General features: G+C 35.6%; 1 protein-coding gene across 1 annotated transcript in view; it reads right to left on the reverse strand.

The window, feature by feature from the left end:
• VPS13B (vacuolar protein sorting 13 homolog B (yeast)) overlaps nucleotides 1–18,327 on the reverse strand; it is an 873,819-nt gene that overhangs the window by 635,948 nt on the left and 219,544 nt on the right. The gene's annotated exons all lie outside the window — the stretch shown is intronic.

Genomic DNA, 18,327 nt, shown 5'->3' on the forward strand with positions numbered 1-18,327 from the left:
TGAGTATCCCATCACACAAAAGCAACAAAAGCGAAACACACAAATCAGCCTCAGCTTACACTTGGTTACTCAAAAGAACAAGAGTCAATGGTACTTGTCCTAGCATTTTGGAAGAGGAAAACAGGAACCCATCAAACCAACCAATTAACCAAACAAAGAAAAAAATTCCACAATGAAAGAATGTATTTTGTCTTTTTGCATTTTGGTGTATAAGCCATCAGTATGGAGCAAAATAAGTTCTTTCTTTTAAAAAAAATGTGGAGGAAAGTAGCAATTTATACAAGGTTGTTGGCCCAGGGCGTTAAATTTACAGATTTTTTTCAATGAGAAAAACACACAGAAAAAGCTACCTCAGGTGTTTTTTACCTCAGCATCTTTGCTCGTGTTTCCCTTAAAGATTTTGTAAAACTGATAGTTGGAGCATTTTTTTAGTTTTTTAATAAAAATGAGTTGGAAAAAAAATGAAGGTGACAGTCCAACTGTGCAACAACTGTTCTGAATTGTCTTCTGCTAGCCAAGAACCTATATGGCCTTCTTTTAGACAAACCTTGAAAACATTTATTTAAAAAAAAAAAAAAAAGAAAAGATGACAAAGAAAAATAAGAAAGAGAATATTGGAGATGCCCTAAATTTTAATAGGGCATGTGCCATTAGGGCTTTCTGTACTAAACGATGAACATGTACTGGTTTATGTGAACAAGCCATTATACCATCAGACTGCAATGCCAGTTTCCTCTACTGTAAATAGTGTTCTGTGACAAAGAAAACACAAAAAAGAAATATATCCAGCTAACAAGAAAAAAAAATGTACTAGGTTAGTATTTGTGTTAACTGTCAATCTCCTGACCTAATCATTGAACTTGTGAAATCATGATTTCTATACGTGAAACTAACAGCTTCTACAATTATTGACAATTATAGTATTTTACTCTGGTGATAAACATTTATACTTTAACTTATTGACAGAATTTTAACACATAAAGCCTATGGGCATATGTTCATTGTCTGTTACATTTAGAATGCTTACCTGTAATTTTAAAAATAAACACTGAAACATTAACAAAAAGTCCAAATGACATGTCTCACTCAAAGTAATGTTAGGCTACTAGATATAATGGTAAGCATTTTCACACACAAATTCAGGAATGCCAGAAATGACACTGAAGTGACAATTCTGCTCTTCAACTTCCCAAAGGCCAAGGCCAAAGCTGAAACCAGAGTAGATTTCAGATGAATGCCCAGCTTGAATCTGCATTTCTAGTATCCCTAATAAAGTAATAATCCCATTAAAAGTAACAGTAAAACTGTAACAATTTCCATTTATAGAACAGTCATGGTATACCAGATATTCTATATTATTTTACTTCTCACTATACTCCTATAAGGCAAGTACTACCAGTGTTCACCATTCTACAGAGGAGGAAACTGATTTTTAAAGACGTAAAGATACTTCCCTAAATCATATGGTTAACAAATGGTGTGGCCAAGATTCAAACTTGGGCATTGAGAAGACATTTCTCAGAACTGCAACCTAGTTTTCATACACAATTACAAGTCTTAAATAAGAATCAACATGAGTAAAATAACTTTCAATTAGGCAAGTCAGTATTTCGGAGGGGAGCGAGATCTAAAATTTCCAATGGGAGGAGGACTTCTGGCCTCAAGGAAAATAAAAGCAGTTCTAGAAGGTAGCACTGTGCAGGTCCCTGCTATATGCAGGAAACCTGGGAGTTTTCAACTATGTCCTGTACTACAACAGAGAGTCGTATGGATCGAGTGAGGGACTAAACTTAACGACTCAAGATATTCACATGAAGACTTTAAAATGCCTACATAAAATTCCTACACAAACATTTATTTACTTTTTTCAGAGCTAAGAATAGGCAAAAAATACAAACAGGAATCATAAGTTCTATTTACTCAACTAAAAATAAATATGGTTCTTACAATTCAGTAATAGTTACTTAGAAGCAAAATAACTGGTTAATGAGTTACTACAGAAACACAGAAAATGGGAAAAATAAACTCTAATAATGTAATTAATGTGTGTTTTCTGCAGATGTTACACAATTACTGGTGATATGAAAGAATTCTCCAAGTGACAACATTGTATGTCGTAAGTGAGAAGTCAATATATATTTGCATTATGCCTATTGAATGTGGAAACAGGTAAGCAGGAGTAAACTTTCTAAATCATAAGTCAAATTGTATCACTCCTTTGGTTAAAACCCTCCAACGACCTCTCAATGCTATTTGAACAAAATCCAAAATTCTTACTGTGGCTTGCAAGGCTTTAGAATATGACACCTACCAAACTCTCTGACCTCGTTTCCCTGCACTCTCTTCTTTTTATCTCAGAATTCTCTAGCCAAAGTGGCCTTCTATCTCCCCTTTAAGCCAAGGTTTTACCCATAACAGGTCCTTTATATCAGATTTTCGGTTTGCTTAGAAAATTCTTCTTCCATACCTTTGCTCTACATGAGAACAGGGACATGTCTGTTTTGTTCATATCACCCATGCCCAGTCCTAACCCTAGCACATAGTGTCAAACTGTTAACACTGACTGAATCAATCAATCAATCAATCAATCCATGAATAATTAGTATCATACCAAAGTCCACCCCCACCTTCAACTACGAACACATTGCCTGGCTACAAGGAACATGATTAGCTGACAGTCTTCAGCTGTTAGCTTTTATAAAGTTGACTTCAGCTTTTCAGCCAAGAGCATTCTCCTCATGGAGAAGCCCAGAGCCAATGCCTGAATAATGGTGGTAGAAGGTCCTAGTCATTTCCACTAATGCAGGAATATTACAACAACCTTTGCTCCAGAGGTTACAACAACCCTAATGGGTTGCCCAGAGACTTTGCAAAATCAGCTTCACAATGTGACAACTCTTTCCATCCAATCTTGTTCCCAACCCTTTTTTTTCACAGGTGTTGCTCACTATCATGCAGTTTGCAGTCCTAATTCCATCTCAGGGTCAGCTTTCTGGAGAACCTAACCAGCCCTGTTTCCATTTCAAAAATCACTCCTTATACCTACAAATAAAATGTCATTTTTAACAGTGCACAGACGATTCATTTTATATGAAATATGTGATGAGTGAGCTTATGACCACCTTCATCCTCCACTTACACACACACACACACACACACACACACACCCTAACCACAAAATGCCAACTCTTCCCTCAAGCCTTCAAATATAATCATCTGCTCTTTTCTTATGGCTTCCTTTTGAACATCCAGCAGTACTTACCACACACTATTATAATTATGTGCTTATATTTCTGTTTCCCTATTAAAGATGGAGCTCCTGCAATCTGTACCTTCTTCACATTAAAAACCCCAGTGCCTTATAATGTACCTGGTACAAGTAGGATGTTCCATCAATTTCTTGATGAAGAAAGGAAACAAAGTAAAAGTGAGGTTTTTTTAAAAAAAAAAAAAAAAAAACACTTTAAAACTATATAGATTACACATATTTTATCTGTGAGACTGGATAACTATGGCCAGCAAATTCAAGCCCCAAACATCCACATTCTAAAACTAAAATAACTTTATTTTTCCTAGTGAATAAGATTATTTTCATTTTTGAGATACATTCATTAATGTTAAAATTGAAAGTTTCTAGGCTACCTGAAGGTGTATTCATTTTAAATTTTTTAGGACACTTCCTCACAAGTACATATTAGTTACCAAGGAAAAATGAAACACTGGTTTTTACAACTCATTAAATTTATTTTCAACTTCATATAACCTGTCAGTTCCCTGCACTCTCCAGGGACAAAAACCAAGCCAAACATTCCTAGCACATAAGCACAAAATAAAAGTAATCCATGAAAGACACATACAAAAAATAAAGTGTCTATAAGAAAAACATTTCACAAATTACAAAATTTTAATTTTGAGAATTGCTAAGCCATTCTATTTTCTGAGAACAGTTAAGCCATTTTATTCTTTTAATTCAGTATGTTAAAATGGGCATTACTCCTCCACCTAGTAATCACAGAATAGGTGAACAATTTAGAAATTCAAATATTTGAAAGGAAGGCTAAGCCTCCCATAGGAAATAAAAGTGGAAATGAGTCCAAGAGAGAAAATGGCTTGGTTCCACACCCTTAAAATTGCCTACAGCAATGCATCAAAAAATAAAAATAAGCCCCCTGAGTCTGGGTCAGCAGCATAGTGTTACAACTTAAGCATTGGGTCATCAATGGCAATGGTAGGCTGATTAATGGTTGAGGTAATATATTTACTTACTGTAGTGTGGAACTGTATAACAGTACCACCAACAGTACAAAGAGTTCTTGTGTGGATATCATATACAAAGAAATACTATAACCATCTACTACTTATATTTTAATATGGATATATGAAACAAACCAGAACAGTTTAAGAAGTACACACAAACTATTTTATAAATCCTAATCATTCAACTTGTTAAAAAAATGAAACTGAACTTCATTCAACAGTCTACTAACTATATTTTAAAAAAAAAAGCACCTCATTTTTGCTACTCATTATTAAAATCTGATCCTAATTTTAAAAACCTTCCTAAAATCTAAAAGATAAAAGCAAAAATGTTAATATGGGAAAAGGCAGTTTTTCAAGTAATTAAGCCATTCCCTAAAATATAAAAAACAAAATCTTTTACACGTATGGCATTGATAGGTTAAATATAACATTGATTTTTCTTCATATTTAGCAGGCAGCTCCAATGAGTACAATAAACATGTATGAATTATATTATGTATGTTACTTTTCAGAGTTCTTGAGAAATCGATTTTGAAAATAACCAAGGAACAACACAGGGAGTAGAAGAATTTTACTATATGTGTTCCCAGTGCCTGGTATAGAGATAAACATACAACAGTGTCTATATATGTTTATTGAATACAAAAATTAATATTAGTTCAAGATCAGGTTTTTCTTAATGATAAAATATTTCTTTTTCTCAGTCATATGTGGGAGCTAAAAAAGTTGGTATCATGAAGGTGGACAGTAGAATGACGGATACCAGAGGCTGGGAAAAGTGTGTGGATGAGTTGCAGGAGATGAAGAGAAGTGGGTCAATGAGTACAAACATACAGTTAGACAGAAGGTGTAAGTTCTAATATTGATGGCAGAGTAGGGAGGCTAATAGCAACGGTGTATATTTTGAAGTAACTCAAAGAAAGAAACTGAAATGTTCTCAACATATAGAAATGATAGATACTCAAAGTCATGGATAGTCCAAATATTCTAACCTGATCATTACCCATTTTATGCATGCAACAAAATATTACATATACCACATAAACATGTAAAATATTATGTATCAATTTTTAAAAATTTATTTACACAGAGAAAATGTTATCAGTACCAAGAGTTTTGCTTTCTGAAGATTATTATACCTACCTATAACATGTAATTTGGGCAAGATTGATATTAAGAATCATTACCTGAAAGGCAACGCCCAAGAGTCATAAGAAGTGTCCCTAATTTTGACCCAATATTTGTGCTCTCAGAAATTTTTGCAGGAAAGTAACTTAAAAATATCAACATGCATGAAGATACAAAATGTTTTATCTAAGAATAATAAATCACCTACATTTCAAGTGTTAATGAATTTCTTTAAAAAAAGATGTCAGTGGAATAATATTAAATAATTCAATTTAAAAGTATGTAAGGCATATACTATATAACTGGCACAACATGTCAGATAGCATACTCTGGGAACTTAAAAGAAGTACACCTAAAGCAGTCTGAAGGATCTGAAGCTTCAGCTATGTCTTAATGGAAAATAGGTTAAGCAGACAAGAAGAAATGGTTATGACAGTAGGCAAGAGGTTGCAGGAAGATGCAGTAGCATGTGCAACAGCAAGGAGGTATGAGAGACTATATGTTTTGGCTTAAAGTGTACTATAAGTAGTTCAGATCATCCTGGCTAACACAGTGAAACCCTGTCTCTACTAAAAATACAAAAAATTAGCTGGACGTGGTGGTGGGAGCCCATAGTCCCAGGTACTCGGGAGACTGAGGCAGGAGAATGGCGTGAACCCAGGAGGCAGAGCTTGCAGTGAGCTGAGATGGCGCCACTGCACTCCAGCCTGGTGACAGAGTGAGACTCTGTCAAAGACAGGACAGGGGAGGGGAGGGGAGGGGAGGGAAGAGGGGAGGGAAAAGAGGCTTGAGGAAGAAAGTTTCCCACAATGAGTCTAAGAGAAGGTCATGAAATGACCATGTACTAACATGGGAAGAAGTTCCAACTTTATCTTGAGGACAAATGAGAAACCACTGAAGGATACAATCAGAATTCCATTTTAGAAAGATCACTGAGACTGCATTGGAGAGAATGAATTGCAAAGAAAAACAAGAGAGAACTTGGAAAGATACTATTACAACAGTACTATTAGAAACAAAAGCATGGTAACACAAAGTAGAGCCCAGGAAGATTTAGCAGGAAGAAATAAACAAGGGGTGAATTGTGATACACTTAGCTATGATTAGAAAATAAGAGTTAAATTTCCTTCTGAATATAGTAAGTGTTAGATACCTTCGCATATTCAATTAAATTCAACAGTTTCAGGAAGATGTTCTGGGCTACAGCATTAAATGAACCAGTTGTCAGCGAATGGGTTGTAGCTGAAGCAACATAGGAGACAGATTACTCAGTGTACTCTCTTAAGACCAACAATAAAAAAACAAAGGAGAAGAGCCCACAAACCAGAAGAGAGTTCTACATATGTCAAATACAGAGTCGGGAAGTTAGAACTACAAAACATACACTGGACTCAGCATCAAAGCTAACTGGAGAGGCAGCATGTATATAATTCTAAGTCATTTCTCTGTGACAGAAAAGAGGAAGATAAAATGAGACCTTGGGAGGAACTTTGAATCTAAGAAAATTTTCTATTTGTATGCTTTCCACAATGAGAGAGACAATCAGAGTGGTATGTGACCACCATAAAGAGAAATTTTAAAACATAATGTTATAAAAAGAAGAGCATAACATAAAATGGTAAACACATAATAAATAAAACCATGTAAAAATGTATATATGAAGACATGAGTTGGAAGGGAATGTGGAAAATTAAAAACAGTCATGCCATACTTGTATCTTTTTCCTTTTATGATTTCCTTTAATGTTGTCCTATGCTTTAATAATTTAAAAGTGAGTAAAAAGAAAATAACCACTCAATACATCTCCTGACCAAATCCCATCATATGAATATAATTAATTAGCTATAGTCTTATGATTAATAACTTAATGAAAAATAAACCCATTATTCAATCCTAATTTTCTAATAATCATTTCATCTAATCCTAAAATGTGCATTCCTAAAAATTATCTGGCAAACATTTCAGTACTACAAGATTTCCCATGTCTCACTAAACTTGGAAAATATGAGGTAAATGACATGTTAACTTGAACAATCATAAAAATGCTTAGAAAGTAAAAGGTTCATATAATGAAAAAAACTTAGAAATATTTCCATATGTTTCTATGAAGTATTCTTTTCCCACTACATGAACACATTCAAGATTTTATTTTTGGCTTTGTTTCAGAAAAAAAAAAACCCATCTACATAGTACAGCACTTACAAGCACATCTCAGTCATGCAACAGTTATGTCACAGCTCATATATCAAATAAAAATCACATTCAAGCCCACACAACCTCACAGACCCAAAGTCTTCCTTTCTATTCAGAGTATTCCTGAGGGAGCTCTCATTGCACCTCACTGCTGATGTCACATGACTTTTGTTAGGATGTTAAATTTCGAAGCTAAAATATCAAACAGTTTGGAACACAGTTGTGAATGACCTAAAAAAACAACTTTCACTGATTATAAACTATGAATATTTCCTTTTCACAGAAGCAGGTGCAGAAGTGGTGAAAAAAACTTACTATACTTCACCATATGTTGTTTTTTTAAATAAAGTGTTATTTCATTATGTGAATGACAATAATGTTCCCTTTAATATTTAGAATAATCTTAATAGATTCTTTGAATGCATCTCTATTCAATTTAATATATACATATATGAAAATGTTTTGTAGATTAGAAATATTTCATTATCTAGAGCAGTTTTTACAAACTTCATGTATTTGTATACCAACTTTATTACTACCCTATCCATGTATCATTTGTACTATTATTTATTAAAGCAGCAGCAGTTATTACATAGGGACTAAGAGGTCAGACACTGTCGGAGTACATGGATTGATATTCCAGCTCTGCCACTTACTAGATACATAACTAAAGGCAAGAATGTTTATTTCTCTGCTCTCTAATGTCTCATATTCTCATTTGTACAATGGAAATAATAATAATACCTACCTCTCAAAACTGTTGTGAGGACTAAATGACACAATAGATAGCAAGTATGTACAAGAGTGCCTCATATATAACCACTCAATAATTATTAATAATACTATTAATATTTTTTCTTTAAATTTACTCATTTTACTATTTTTAGGTTACAATAAATTTATATTATAAGCAAACTTTTATTCCACTATTATCTTAAGCAGGAATATTTGAAATCATGTATGTAAATATGTGGGATATATTTTTCCTAATACACACTAAAATAAATAACTTCTAAAATTAAAGTTTCCCACATACTAATTAAAATCGTCTCCTATGTCAGGCTGGGCACGGTGGCTCACACCTGTAATCCCAGCACTTTGGGACACCAAGACGGGCAGATCACTTGACATCAGGAGTTCGACACCAGCCTGGTGAAACCCCGTCTCTACTGAAAATACAAAAATTAGCTGGGTATGGTGGTGTGCGCCTGGAATCCCAGCTACTTGGGAGACTAAGGCAGAAGAATCACTTGAACACAGGAGGCGGAGGTTACTGTGAGCCGAGATCATGCCACTGCACTCCAGTCTGGGTGACAGAGTAAGACTCCATCTCAAAAAAATAAAATGAAATAAAATAAATAAAATAAAATAATCTCCTATATCAAAGGCGATATATACACCAATAATGAGCACTTTATAATATGTAATAGCCATCTTTTGTATTAGACATTAACAACTATTTGCCTCATGAAGAAAGTTGAGGTATATGTTAACAAAGCACCCATAGGGACCATTCAAAGGAAAAATGTTAAAACAAATAATACAATGTCATACAATGAATAAATGTCATCCTCTTTGAGTTTTTAAAATCCACTGGTTTTTCTTTTAATCCACTAAATTTCTTCTAGTTTTAACTCATTCCTTTCTTTTACAGAATTAGAAAACCCTGTTACCCTTCATAAAATCATGAAATAATCCAAGAGATATTTGATCACTGCTGTTACTATAATAACAGTAGCCACCAATTACCAAGCTAGGCACTGTGATGAATGCAATTTATCACAACCAAAACATGAAAAATGTATTATTATCCATATTTTACAATGAAGAAATTGTAAATTTCAAGAATCTAAGTAAGATGCGTAAGATACCACCAGTAGTAAATACCAATATTGGGGGTGAACTGGGAAGGAAGTTACATGGTGCTAGAATTTAAAGCATAAGGTCCTGACTATGCTAATGGATTAGACAGACAAAAATGTGTTGTCTTTCTAAATACTCATAAGCTAACTACATCAGTGTTTCACTGATACAAACATATTTGGTACTCTTCATTCGCAACTACATTTATGGCCTACAGGTCATCCTTCTTAATTGTCCCAGTGATGCCAAAACTTGATTATTTGAGGGGTGAGTCTGAATGTTTGAAACAAATAAATAACCATTCAGAGCCAAGAGCAATAATAAGTAACACTGGATCCCAATAAATCTTTATATTCTAACACAAGGTATAGTTCTGGATAAATACTCAAAATTGCATTTTGTTTCTATGTCTGCCTCTGAGTCTCTAAAAGAAAAGGAAGTATGTGTATGAAGCTGAGGTACTGGCTGGGCATGGTGGTGCACAGCTGTAGTATCAGCTGCTGGGGAGGCTGGGGCAGAAGCATGGCCTGAGTCCATGAGTTCCAGGTTGCAGTCAGCTATGATGATTGTGCCCCTATACTCCAGCCTGGGTGACAGAGTGAGACTCCATTCCTGAATAAATAGCTGAGGTACTTACTTCCTTTTGTGGCTGCAAAACTGGCCACAAAAAAAAAAAAAAAATTTTCAAAGAAGTTTTAAAAATCTGAGAATATGGTGTGTCCACAGACTGAAAAGTATTAGCTAAAAGAATTTAGAAAAGCAACAGTTGTATAGATGTATGTTTTTTCTGTGTAACAGAATAAACTTCAAAGATATATTCTAAGAGAATAGTTATTAAAGCCTCTAACTTTTAAAAAAGTCTAAAACACCAAAAGCAACGGCAACAAAAGCCAAAATTGACAAATGGGATGTAATTAAACTAAAGAGCTTCTGCACAGCAAAAGAAACTACCATCAGAGTGAACAGACAGCCTACAGAATGGGAGAACATTTTTCCAATCTACTCATCAGACAAAGGGCTAATATCCAGAACCTACAAAGAACTCAAACAAATTTACAAGAAAAAAACAAACAACCCCATCAAAAAGTGGGCAAAGGATATGAATAGACATTTCTGAAAAGAAGACACTCATATAGCCAACAGACCCATGAAAAAATGCTCATTATCACTGGCCATCAGAGAAATGCAAATCAAAACCACAATGAGATACCATCTCACACCAGTTAGAATGGCAATCATTAAAAAGTCAGGAAACAACAGGTGCTGGAGAGGATGTGGAGAAATAGGAACACTTTTACACTGTTGGTGGGATTGTAAACTAGTTCAACCATTATGGAAAACAGTATGGCGATTCCTCAAGGATCTAGAACTAGAAGTACCATACGACCCAGCCATCCCATTACTGGGTATATACCCAAAGGATTATAAATCATGCTGCTATAAAGACACATGCACACGTATGTTTATTGCGGCACTATTCACCATAGCAAAGACTTGGAATCAACCCAAATGTCCATCTGTGACAGACTGGATTAAGAAAATGTGGCACATATACACCATGGAATACTATGCAGCCATAAAAAAGGATGAGTTTGAGTCCTTTGTAGGGACATGGATGCAGCTGGAAACCATCATTCTTAGCAAACTATGGCAAGAACAGAAAACCAAACACCGCATGTTCTCACTCATAGGTGGGAACTGAACAACGAGATCACTTGGACTCGGGAAGGGGAACATCACACACCGGGGCCTATCATGGGGAGGGGGGAGGGGGGAGGGATTGCATTGGGGAGTTATACCTGATATAAATGACGAATTGATGGGTGCTGACGAGTTGATGGGTGCAGCACACCAACATGGCACAAGTATACATATGTAACAAAGCTGCACGTTATGCACATGTACCCTAGAACTTAAAGTATAATAATAATAAAAAAAAATAAAATTGGAAAGACATCATGAAAATTTTTTTTAAAAAAAGTAACATTTCTCTCCTTGTTTTTCATTTTTCTTCTCTTCAAATAGCTTATTGGAAACCTGTTAGGTATTTTTAAATCTTTTCTAATGTCAACAATACTGCTCAAAATTCTAATTAGTAAAGAATAAAACTAAGAAGAATTTATCAGTTCTTCCTGGTGAATCTTCTGATGTACAATCAATCCAAACTCATGTTAGCTCTCTCACCAATGTACTAAGTCATGTTCAAAGTACAGATTCATATTCCCTAGGAGTCTAACATAACCCATAACTCCATAACTTTTCTTGCTTGCGCCAATCAAATCTTTGTTTCTAATTTTATTACCTTTAATCGAAAGTATATTTTAACCTTTTATGTTTCCTCTGTGTCTTAGAGAAAACCACTTCATATGAATAACAACAACTCTGACAAATTTGGAAATAACATATAGTTTAATGTGCATACATTTTTCATTCCTTCTTCCATGACATCAACACAGACAAACAGAAATGGGTCTAGGCGAAATACAAATTAATATGTCTTAAATTAATATGCCAAACCATCAGTAATTATACTTGGCCTAAGAGAGTGAGATGTATTTGTCAGGACTCATATTTTGGTCAGTGAATTTAAACTAGCCTAATTTAAACTAGCCTAAACAAAATCTGAGATTTATTGGTAAAACCCAGTGAAGATAAGCGAAAGACAAGGCCTCAGAAACTATCAGAAGCAGAGTCTCAAATCACTCCAAAACTCTGTCTCTTTGTCTCTTCAGATGATGTTAAGCTCTCTGTAGACCTAATTTCTCATCATGGCAGTAAACATAAACAACGACAACCACCAATTCTTACACTTTTTTGCCGCTAAAAACAAACAAGCCTCATTTTTCTCTGGTTCCAAGTTCAAAACTCTCAGAAAAAAATTCTGATTTGCCCAACACCAGTTTTGTGGACTTTAAACTAATAGATAGGCATCACAACTGGCTCGATCTGAATAAGGTAGCTGCCCCTGGTCAAATGAAAACATCGTATTCAAGAATACACCAGGCTTGGCACCCACAAGCTTTTTGAATTTACATGAAAAAGTGGCAGCCACCCTGCTATGGTTTGAATGTTTGTCGCCTCCAAAACTATATTGAAATTTAATTGCCATTGTGACAGTATTGGAAAGTGGGATTTTTAAGAGATGTTTAGGTCATGAGGACTCTGCCTTCATGGATGGACTAATGCCATTATAGCGAGAGTAGGCTTGTTATCACAGAAGCAGACTAGCCCCTCTCACCAGTGTGCGCGCACACACACTCACTCTCTCTCTTTGCCTTTCTGCCGTGTGAGGAGGCAGCAAGAAGGCTCTTGCCAGATGCCAGCATCTCGATATTTGACCTCTCAGCCTCCAGAACTGTGATCCAATAGATTTCCATTCATTATAAATTATCCTGCCTGTGGTATTCTGTTATAGAAGCACAAACCATAATAAGACACATCCCTTCGGGAGAAACTTTAACTCTCATTTTGCCACTTGAAGTCAAGCTGCAGGCCTAATGGAGCCTTTGATACATGAAAATTCCCCAAAATGTCAGAGTCTGATTCACTGATGATTCAACTAAACTGAAACCCAATGGTATACATTGTGCTACTGCTGCTGTTTTATCTTAGCTCCAGCTATTCAGTGGGCATAATGCAATGGGCAAAATTCAGGGCCATTCTCATAATTCTGGCAATTATTTCCCTTGAGGAATCTTGTTATAAATGACTGATTGTTATTGCCAATGGCCTACCTCTTTATGCTGTCACTTGGAAAACTAGAGAGGCAGATTTAAAGACTAAAGCTTAGAGGCCATAAACTATAGAAAAAAAACTATTGCTGATCAGATAATCTGGATCACTCATGCTGATGATCACAGTAGGGGCCCATTCCAGGATAAGATCAACTGGAATCAAGGTATTGATCAAACCTGCACCACCCAGATTGTCACAATTGCTGCCTGGATCCATCACTGTATCACATAGCAACATATTCACCATCATAGACTGGGCAAAAAGCAAAGGACTGTTTCTGATGCAGAGATTACCACTGTATGGCAGACTTGTGACTACCAAAATTCAACCAGTTTACATCATAAGAAAAGCCACATTGCATGAGGCATTACCACTCCTTCCCTGTCCAGACTACTCTTGTCAAACTTAACTTCATTCCCACCCACTTCCCATTCATTCTGATCAGTTGACTCCTTCTGCACCACTGTGGCCATAACAATTAAGCTATTACATATCTTCAGTTTTCAAGACCATGTGCCATATGACAATGGCACTTTGAGAATGCCCTTTTATCATAAAGAGCACACAACAGCTAAATAGCGAACAATATTTGGTGGATATTCCATGCTCGCTATCTAATCCAGAGACATCAAATATTATCAAACACCAAAACTGCATCCTTATAAATCAACTGAAACACAAAACTCCACCTCACTTACCCTCTCTTAGTCTACAGTGCTAAGACTGTAAATAAATGTCAATAAATGCATCTGTTATCACAAAGGAATCATCTCCTTTTGGCTACTACCAGGGGCAGTGATCAGAAAAAACAGTGCCGATTATGCAGACCAAGGATCCGCAAACTTCTTCCGTAAAGGGCCAGATAGTAAATATTTTAGACTTTGTGGGCTGCATGTGAACTCTCACATTTCTTCTTCCTCCTCCTCTTTTTTTCAATCCTCTAACAATGTAAAAAACATTCTTAGCTTGTAAGCAATACAAGACCAGGCCACCACAAGCTGCAGTTTGCCGACTCCTGGGATACACTTATTGTGAACCCTCAGGATTCCACTCTGACCATATTTGGATATAATCAAAATCCAACTTTCCCCTAAGAACAATCTCAAGGCAGTCTAACCGGTATACCTTTAAGGGAGCAGCTCAGGAAAAACCTAGGAGATTCAAATTTAATTGTGGTCCAGCACTAGATTCTTTTATTGGATTGATATGTTCATGAGTCAGAAATTGGCAGCTGTTTTATGCAAAGGGCCAAAACCTTTGTGAGCCATGAAATTTCTATTGCAAGTACTCAAGTCAGCCATTGTGCAAAAGTCACCATAGATAATAAGTAAACAAACTGGCACAACCAGATATGGCCCAAAGCAAGCCTAGCCACTACCAAAACTAGTAGCTTTCTTTTTCCATACTTTTTTTTATTCTAGTGACAGCTCTATTTTTATCCTGGAAGGATTTGCCAGGAAAAGGAATCGACTCATGTGTCTTTTATAATGAGGCTTAGTAAAGTTCATATATGCACAGCTCTTTTGTATTTTGAGATTCCAAACTATATTACCAAAAATGAAATACACAAAAAAAACCCACATATAATATAGCTGGAAAGTATAAACTAGAAACTACACCTTCTCAGTGTTCTTCAAATAAAAAAAAACCTACTGAATGCCTACTATGTGAAAAGTCACATGTAGTAAGTCATAAAGCCAGAACTCTGAAAGTACATTATGTCTGCATCACATTTAATACTCTAAATCACATTCTTATGTAATATCATTATCAGGTAGCAGAATTAAGACTCAAAGATGCTGTGTCTGTGTCCTTAACAGTGTTACTTACTGCCTCTGCACCCCAGCTTCCTCGTCTGTTAAAAGGGAATGATAATGGTATCTAACAACAGGGCTATTCTAAGGATTAAATGGGTTAATATATATGAAGCCCTTAGAACAGTGCCAAGCACACAACAATCATTTATGTGTTAGCAATTATTGTTACTATTATAAATGTTATTAGAGGGAATAAACACGAACATGATCTCTTACAGGTGTTTTGATCATTTACTCACATAATGAAAAAGAGTTAACAGAAAATGAGTAAACAGAAAATAATGAAAAGAGTAAACAGAAAAAAGAGTAAACAGAAAACAACATTTTTTGCTGCAAAGCAGTAACAGTACAATATGAAAGAAAAGATAATGTGCCATTTACTTTTTTCTTGATAAGAGCCTAAAGTTTAAATTCGTAGGACCACACACTAAGGTAAAACATCATCGCCTCACTTTCCGAGCAAGTACTGTCTATTAGAAAATGCCATTTAAAATCTTGTACTAACCACATTTAAAAAGTAAAAATAGGTGAAATCAATATTAACATTTTTACTTATTCAATATATCCAAATACAATTTAATGACTTTAAAATGTAATGATATTAAGATATTTATATTATTTTTAAAAAGTATTTGAACCCAGTAAGTATTTTACACTTACTTCTCAATTCAGATTAGCTACATGTAAGTACCCAATAGCTACACATGACTGGTGGCTACAATACTAGGTAGGGTAATTCTGAGTTATTAAATATATAACTCTCAAAAATGTCATACAAATCTTAATCTCTATCCCTCCTTTTCCTCTAGCACTCCCCTTTTCTCCTCCACCCAAATTTTACATTCATTCATTCATTCATTCATGTGATATGCTAGGATGAGATATGTTCCTCTAGAAAAGAAAAGACAGTAAACAATTATAATACAATTGAAAGGTAATACTGGGAGTAGCTAACCTAAGAGACACAGGAGGAGAGGGTAGTGAGGTATGACAGATGAAGTTTAAATTGAGACATGAAAAATAAGTGGTTATAAGCCAAGTAAAAATGGAAAGGACATAACAGGAAAAGTGAATAACACAGTGAAAGCCCTGCAGCAGAAGAAAGTTTGTTGTATTTAAATAACAGAAAAGAGATCGATGTGGCTTAAGCATAGTGAACAAGAGCAAGTGTAGCACATGATGTGCCCCATTAGGCATTCAAATTTTTCCCAAAGGAGACTTGAAAAAAATCTTAGCATAATAGGATTGGTAGCTGACTACCTACTACTCATTCCCCTTTCTTAGTTACTAAAAGAACTTCAATTTAATTCAGTGTAGGAATGTATCTGGCTAAAAGTACCTCCGTAACTAGAATAAAAAGCAAACAACATTAGAAAACATTAAGAACAGTACAAAAAAGACAACATAGCAAGGCTATCCTTTGGAAAGCCTGCTTGGAAAGCTGGGCCTTGACTGGTGAAGTCTGGGAAGTTGCCTTCCCCATATCCTTTAAGATAAGAGTGGTTTGCTATGTTGAGCCTTCTGTACAAAAAGTAAAGCTTATACTGAGCATCTGCTTTCTTTCTAGGAGTCCGGAATTTTGGTACTTGAAAGGCAGAGGTTGTTTATATGACCAGCCCCCAACAAAAACCCTGGGCACTGAATAGGCTTCAAACAACGCACACATTAGTGTATTTTTTTGTTGGTGGAAAAAGGAGTATACTCAACACTCAAGTGTACCTGTGCCTTCACAGGAGGCAGAGGGCAAAAGGAATCACATGCATAAGTTTCTCCAGACTCAATCTACGTCTTTTCCTCTTATGACCCAAGTATGTATCCTTACTACATTGCTATAATAAATCTTAGTAATGCGTACAACTACATCTTGAGTCCTGTAAGTCCTTCTAGATGCTCTCTAAAGTAAGGATGGTCTTAAGGACTTTAGACACAGATAAGAATGCATACAGCAATTTTATTTTAACAATTTTTCACACATAACTTAAATCCCAGTAATTTTTTAAACAATGAATTCCTATAATCTAATTGTAAGTGATTGCCTTTGCTAACAGAGACAAATCTCCTAGTTTATATACCCTATACAACACATGGTGTCAGGCAGGCAAAACAAGAGGCGATCTTTAAGAATTGGTAGAATTTGTAAACTATTTACATTTTGAACGTTCACCAAAAAAGCAGACACACAATACTTACCATCTTTAGATATTCCACAGAGTAAACATTAGTTGCTGATGATACAATAGGGAAAAAATCCGCCATGCAATCTGCCTTTGAAAGGAACCTATTTTCTACTTAAAGAAGGCTCCTCTAAGGAACTGACGTTTAAGCTGAGCTCCAAAGGGTAAGTTGATATAAATAGATTAAATAGAGAGACATGGGCATTGCAGAAATATGGAGTATATTGAGAAAAACTCCAAAATAGAAAAAAGCATAGTTCTTTTGAGAAGCTCAGAGGTTAATGCAGAATAGGTCCATATTTAAGTTTTTATCCTACAATTAATGTGAAATCAGTGAAGGGGTCGTAGTGCTTGTCACATCTGAGTTTTTCAAAGCTCACTCTGGTACAAAAGAGACAATGGATTGGATGGGGAAAAAGAAATGATAGAATTGCCTTAGGGTGACAGAAGTAAAGATGGAGAGAAATGAATACGTTGTAAAAGTATTAAGAAAATAAATTGGACGGCCGGGCGCGGTGGCTCAAGCCTGTAATCCCAACACTTTGGGAGGCCGAGACGGGCGGATCACGAGGTCCGGAGACCGAGACCATCCTGGCTAATATGGTGAAACCCCGTCTCTACTAAAAAATACAAAAAACTAGCCGGGCGAGGTGGTGGGCGCCTGTAGTCCCAGCTACTCGGGAGGCTGAGGCAGGAGAATGGCGTAAACCCGGGGGGGGGGAGCTTGCAGTGAGCTGAGATCCGGCCACTGCACTCCAGCCTGGGCGACAGAGCGAGACTCCGTCTCAAAAAAAAAAGAAAAGAAAAGAAAAGAAAAGAAATTGGACAACACCTGGCATTTGGTACTACAGGTACATGATTAAACATGGGTAAAAAGTATCAATTAATATAATCAGTTAAACCTATATATATTGCGGATGAGACACTTTAACAAAACGATGGTAAAAATGAATAAAAATTAGCAATGAAGTTTAAATTCTAGGACTTCTTCTGCCAATATTTGACTAAGTATATTTTAAAATTACATGAAAAATCTGATAAGTTGTTAATTTTTATTAAGTTCTCTACAAATAAAAAGTACAATGTTTGAAATAGGCACCATATGAAAAGTACAAGGCTATAAGCTATACTTTATGCAGTTGATAAATTTTTTCTAG

This window comes from Colobus angolensis, unplaced genomic scaffold, assembly GCF_000951035.1.
Source record: "Colobus angolensis palliatus isolate OR3802 unplaced genomic scaffold, Cang.pa_1.0 Scaffold121, whole genome shotgun sequence".
In the NCBI taxonomy this organism is placed as follows: domain Eukaryota; kingdom Metazoa; phylum Chordata; class Mammalia; order Primates; family Cercopithecidae; genus Colobus; species Colobus angolensis.